The sequence below is a fragment of the Sesamum indicum genome, linkage group LG6, assembly GCF_026168435.1.
Source record: "Sesamum indicum cultivar Baizhima isolate 11 linkage group LG6, ASM2616843v1, whole genome shotgun sequence".
In the NCBI taxonomy this organism is placed as follows: Eukaryota; Viridiplantae; Streptophyta; class Magnoliopsida; order Lamiales; family Pedaliaceae; genus Sesamum; species Sesamum indicum.
This window is the reverse complement of record NC_142662.1, coordinates 15,047,008-15,054,221: the sequence shown is the minus strand read 5'-3', so window position 1 is coordinate 15,054,221 and position 7,214 is coordinate 15,047,008. Positions and strand designations below refer to the sequence as shown.

General features: G+C 32.2%; 1 pseudogene; it reads right to left on the bottom strand.

The window, feature by feature from the left end:
• Positions 1 to 1,838: 1,838 nt before the first annotated feature.
• LOC148787841 (uncharacterized) lies at positions 1,839 to 2,897 on the bottom strand (annotated as a pseudogene).
• Between the last annotated feature and the right edge of the window lie 4,317 nt (positions 2,898 to 7,214).

Below are 7,214 nucleotides of genomic sequence, written 5' to 3'. Positions count from 1 at the left end.
TAAATTTTCAGATTATTTAGACAATTCCTTATGAAATGGTGACTAACTTCAATATGCTTCAACCTTGCATGGAAAATAGGATTCTTCGTCATCGCAATAGTAGACATATTGTCACACAAGATTTTTGTGGGAACTTCTTGCTGTTGCTCCACATCATGTAAAATCCTTCTTACCCAAATTGCTTCACAAGCTGCATCAATCGCAGTAATGTATTATGCTTCTGCTAATGAGAGTGCAATTGGTTTTTTGCTTTTTTGATGCCAATGAAATTATCTTTCTACCTAAGCAAAACACATAGCCCGACGTACTTTTTCGATCATCCACGGATCCAGCCTAATCACTATCTATATATCCATTAAGCTTATTGTCTTTCTTTTTGACATATTTAGTACCAAGTTTTCTCGTACCTTGAAGGTACACAAAAAACTCTCTTAGCGGCTGCGAAATACAATTTATTTGGACCGTGCATGAATCTTGATATTAGACTAATTGGATATACAATATCGGGCCTTGTGTTAGCCAAATAGATCAAAGAACCTACAAGACTTTGAAAACTCTTTGGATCAACTTTAGATGCACCGTCATTTAACGCAACTTCTCATTGATTGCAAGTGGAGTCGAGATTGGCTTGCAATTATGCATTTGAAATTTTTTTGATACACCTTCAAGATATTTCTCTTGAGAAATAAACTTGAATTCCAAAAAAATATTTCATCAATCCTAAGTCAGTCATCTCAAATTCCACCATCATTGCCTTTTTGAAATCTTGCACCATGATCGGATTTGTCCTAATATAAATCAAGTCATCGACGTAAAGACAAACAATAAGAAAATCTTTTGTACCTTTTTTTTACGTACAACGAAGGCTCATTTTGACTTTTTTCAAATTCATTAGGTTGAAAATATCCATCAATCTTGCTATTCCAAGCTCGAGGTGCTTATTTGAGCTCGTATAATGCTTTTCTAAAGCGATAAACTTTTTCTTCTTTCCCTTGAACAATATAGCCAGTTGGCTGCTCCACATAAACTTTTTCTTCTAATTCGCCGTTGAGAAAGCTGATTTAACATCCAACTGATGAACTGGTAATTCCAATTGAGCAGATATAGCGAGAACAATGCGTATTGCCTCCATTCTTGCCACTAGTGCAAATGTCTCTGTGAAGTCAACTCCGATTTCTTGAGAATATCCTTTCGCAACTAAGCGAGCTTTGTGCTTGTGAATTGAACCATCTTCCTTCTATTTTGTCTTGTAGATCCATTTTATGCCGATCACATTTTTTTCATCTGGAAGGTCTACAAGATCCCATGTATGATTTTTCTCAATACTAGCAATCTCTTCATCTATGCTTTTTGCTAGACTTCTTCTTTTGCAGCCTCATAAAAAATTTGTGGCTCACTGGCAAAAAATGCGATATCATATGAATCATATATTTCTGGAAGGTTTGCATGCACTATCTCAAGAGGGACTTTGGATCTATAGGATATCTTCAGAAATAGTAGGCGATGCATTTTGCCAAAAATGCATCCTTCACACGGCCTATCTTGATCTGAAAAATTTGGAAGCCCAAATACCATATTTTTTCTCTTCAATGAACTCATGCGTTTGTAGCTGAAGTGTCCGTATCCCAAATGCCAAAGATTATGATCTCCATTCATAGTATTTTGTAGAGCAACTTTTCCTTTGTTTATCGGTAATGATGCAAAGATCATTATCGAACTCCACCTTATAATTTTTCTTCAACAGCTGCCCCACACTCAATAATTTGAGGTAACTCTGGTACATAGAAAATATCTTTGATGATATTGATCTTACCTCCTTTTTTCTGGACAATAATAACTCATCCACTGATCTTGAGAGATTTGCTATCTCCAGGTTTCACTTCTGATGAATAAGATTGATCAAGATCTACACATATATCTTTATTTCCGGACATGTGATTGCTGCATCGGCCACATACCAAATATTCTCAAATTATTGAGAGTTTAAGCATGAATAGAATACTTGGTCATCTTCTTCCTTTTCGTGAAGTTGGCATTTTTCTTCTCACAGTCTTCTTGATACCAATAATCTTGTTGAGAATAATTTGCATTTCTACACCTTTTGCATTTACTCGAACACCTTTTTGTGCCGTGGCCATTTTTTCGACAAATATGGCAATAAGAATTTGAGTCTTGAGTAGATCATCTCGAGTTAGAAGTGCCTCTTTCTCCTTGACCTCGATCACAACCATGAGAATTTTGGTGTCTCCCATGACCTCTTCCTCGTGATTGTGCTGACATAATTTTTTCATCTTGCAAATTGTTGTCCTATTTTTCTATTTTTGGTAAATATTTATTTTTCCTTAAAAAACTTGCTCCAAGTTTTGAGCTGAAAATCTGCTCATTCTCTTTTGATGGGCTTCAAGGGAACCCATAAGCTGATTGAAAGTCAATACCAATAAATCTTTAGATTCTTCGGTTGTTGCAACGATATGCTCAAATTTTACTGATAAGCATCGTAGAACTTTCTTAATGATTTTCTTCTCTTCTAAAGTATCTCCGCAGCCTCTTATCTGATTTACTACGAAAGAAACTCTAGAAAGGAACTCTTGCACATTTTCTGAATTTTTCATGGAAAGATAGTAAAAATCTCGCCATAAGTTTTCCTGCTTGATCGTGATCACCTCACATATCCTCCAAATCGAATTTTCAGAATTTGCCATGCCTTTTTTGCGATCTTGGCACTAGTAATACGTAGAAGAATTAATCGACTCATTCCTTGGTGCATAAAGGACAAGGCTTTTGCATCTTTTGTCTTGTTCTATTTATGCTCTTTTTTTTGGTGCATTTGTAAATGCAACTACTTCTTCCAAAGTATGAGAAATAAATCCTTCTTCAACAATAAGTTCATGTAACATGAACTGAGTTTTCATAAGAACACTCCATAATTCATAATCCTTCTCGAGAATATGCACATGCAAGCTCTTGGTTGCTTGAAAATGCCATAAAAATAAGATGGAGTAATCAGAACCAAGGGTGGCTCTGATACCACAAATATGTCGGAAATTTGGAGGAAGATTTTGAGAAGAAAAAAATTATAGATATATTGGAGTGATTTTTGCACTACAAATATTTTTCATTTATTTTTTCAGACAACAACTTCAAGATTACAAGCCTTTATATAGGAGAGCAAACATTAAATGAATTACATATTCCAATGAAGAAATATTTGACTAACATTTTTTTATGAATAAAATTTTTGACTTGATAGCTTTTGAGGAGTCAATGCATGCACATGTTTTGAAATCTTGATGGCCTCCCTCTTTGCAGGTACTATGGTTCACCACCACCCAAAAATAAAACTCAAGAAGGCCTCAATTGGCCTCTTCTATTATGAGCCAATTCACAAGAAGACTAGATAAAATTCGGCCTTATCAAGTTGCCCCAAATTATATATCAAGAAGAATAAGAATGTAAGATGCAAGAGTGAGTTGTGTCTACCTAGTCCTCTAAACCATCCTATTTATAGTATTAGAATAAGACATGTAAGACTCAATTAAAATAGAAATAATGGTCATTTGTGAGGTGTACCAAATTAAAAGGTGTGTTACACAATTTGATTTTGATTTAATAATAAAATTGAAAGATTAAATATTATTTTGAAGATTTGAAACAAATTGTAACAATCCATCACAAGTTTAAAAACTTCAAAACATATATAAGAAAATACAGCAGGGCAACTAAATACTATGTAATAAGTGTAGGAGCCTTTTGGCTTGAGCCTACACTTAGTGTTGGTGATTTTCATTTGAGGAAGCCATAATAGATTATGCCCTAATTTAGGTTCATTGACTAGATTTCAATATGTCACATACACAGTATTGACATTGGTTTTTATCTAAAGTAGACTAGAACTGCTAATGGCTATGCGCTCTAATCTTAATTCTCATGAGTTTTTTGGGTTAGCCCAAACCCATAACCATAGGCTAATAGCAACTCTCATTTAGGTGAAACCTCCAAGGGTACGTCTGACCCATACCTTTCAGAATTCCTATTTTTACTCATTAAGGGTTAAATCGCAACCTTACATCATATTGTAAAGCACTATCACTATAGGGATGGGGGTGAGACGCTCTACCTCATAAAGTAGGGCCAAATGAGGCATGCAGTACAGGTTGTTCCTACCAACTGAACCTTTTTTATGAAGTCTCCGATCACAAAAGTTGGGTTACTTTCGAAGGTGACTTCCTTGTGGACTTATGCCCATCCCCCTCGATGATTCATATACACCCTTTTTTAGTAGACCTTTGGTTAAATTATATATCAAAATTTTCTCAGATTTAACAAAATTAAGAGATGCAACATTTCTTTTTCAATAGTGACTTCACACTCTTACACCTAGCTTGTGGAAGTCTAGTTATTTTCTTACTAGAATGTGTTTGCTTCACAAGATCTATAGTTGCTTTACAATCACAGTGCCTAGAGATAGTTGGCAAAGCTTTATTTACCAATAGGGTATCAAGTAATATGTCTCTTAACCATTCACTGGTCTACAAGCAGTATTCGGAGCTATTAATTCAGCTTCCATAATATTTCTAAATATAACTATCTATTTTTTAGAACCCACAATTAATGCTACTCCGCCCGTCAACTAATAGACTTAACCTCAGAGCTACCAATAATCTAATTAGCACCAGTATATCCTTCAGGTACATCGGAAAAACTTTTATAACGTAAAGAATAGTTTATTTTCAGTGATCTCCACTTGGGTTATGAGTGTACGTACTAAGTCTGCCAACTGTACAGGAAATATATGGTCTTCTCGTATTAGAAAAATATAACAATGATCCTATAATTTTTTATTAATTTTGATAACCTTAATTAAATATGTCATGATTTATCTCACAACTTTCTTTCATATTGTGTTAAGGTAAATTAATCACATAGTTTTTGATTACATACTCAAAATTTGGAAGCTAAAGTTCAAGTTATTATGTTATTAATTATTACAGAAATCATTATTTTGGCAGTGGTATAACAAAGGATATATACTTTCTAAAATTATCTCCATGCATAATTCGGGCCATATGCTATATTAATACTTTGTTATATATGTCTTCATTTGGTAATAAGTTATTTGTTGTGTTTTGTAAAATTTCATTTTCTTTTTTTTTTTCTTTTAGAAACTAGGTGTCAAAAATAATGATACCGTATTGTTATTTTTATGATTAAAAATTATGTTGTAAATAGGGGTGGCAATACGCGGATCTAGGTTGGGTTTGGGTGGACTTGGGACCCGTCCCGTCCCGGTATAAAATTCGGCGGAGTGGGTCTAACCCGATGGACTCGGTTATATTTTATGATTCATTTGTTGTACAAATATTTAAAAGAAAAATCAATATATCAATTACAAATAAATTTATTCCTCAAATATTCAAGTCCAAAAATAAATTCTCAAACCAAAATAAATACTACAACATCATCATTCATCTTCTTCCTCGTCAAGAATTGTAGGACAAATTTTCGATTCTTCAACTGTTCAAGTACCTAACAATACACAAATAAAAAATATAATATTTTTATTAATATTTATTCTACCACAATAAAGTAAAAAAAAATATATAATTAAAATCTTACTTACCATTTACCTCATTCTACAACTAACGACAAGAGCGCATCAATGCCTCCAAAGTATATATATATATATATATATATATATATATTATCGGGTCGGGTCTGGGACGGGTTTCTATGGGCTCGAGACCCGCCACGGCTAATAATTTTTTGACTCGAACCCACCCCTAATGGGACGGATTCTGCCAGGTACGGGTCTAATTGTCACCCCTAATTGTTAACTAACATTATATAATAATTAAATGAGGTAATATTGATATGCAAATTTATTACATATGTAGTAGAATAAATCCGTTATTCTTTTAAAAATAATTGAAGTGACATTCAATAATCCAAATTTTAATTGAATGAAAGTTTATCTCTTCATATTTATTTCGGTGATTGTAACCTTTTGTAAGTTTTATTGACATTAATGTATTATAATTTGGAGAAAATTTATTTCTATATTATTGACTGACATTCATTTACATATGCACTCAAACGTTTCCTCTTTTCTGAAACGGGGTCTCTCTCTTCCTCTTACAAACATCAGGGAATAAATTATCCTTTTAATAATGTTATTTAATTCGTATATAATGTTTTTTAATTAGCGAATTTATTAAATATAATTTTTATTATCTGATTTTAATATTTAATCTAAAATGTAATGAATTCGATTATTTATGAATTAGTGATTAGTTAAATATTTCATTTAGATCTAAGAATGTTACAACCAATTTATTAATTTATGTAATTTAATAGATTTAAGTATTGCTGTAATTGATTTGTTCAGCTTAATCGAGTTTATTAAACTGATACTTAACTATATGTGTAGGTATTTAATTAATCGCTATTTATAACCAGAGACTGATGATAAATTACTAGAAATATTGAAAAATATATTTAAGAAATACTATGCTCATCAAAAGGTATATGAGTTTTTTGGGTTAATTCTAAAGTTAAGCCATGCAGGAATCTGGCAGACAAATATGAGGAATTTAATAAAATATATTTTTATGAATTAATTGAAAAATTATATACTCTTTGAGAATTTAAGATGTCTAATTTATTTAAACAAAACAAAACCAAGATTTGAATATAGTTGTAAATGGGATATTAAAAGATTAAGAAAAATGTACGAACAATATTTTATATTTTATTTTAGAATTTTTTATATTCTCAATATATTAACTATAGATATTATAATAGGACATGAAAATAAAGTAGAAGGTTGAGCGACTCCTTCTTACTAATATAATGGTTGAATACATTATTGATATGTGAAGTTGTCGTTATGTGCAAATCTCTAGTTATGGTGCACGAAAGACGGAGGAATGATTGTGCGATACTATATTTGAGTATTGAATGAAACTGAACAATGAAGTTGTTGATGAGGATATTGTAAATTGAGTAAAGATTATTTGCATATTGCAATGACTTATAATGATATGATTAATGACGAATTGTCTGCTATCATTGATCAACAGAGATGACGTGATATCATACGAGCTGTATGCTGTGTGATATTATTGATGATGGAGTAGCACACAAGTTGTGTGTTGTGTGATATTATTGATGATGTGATATCTTACGAGTTGCATGTTGTGTGATATTATTAGTGA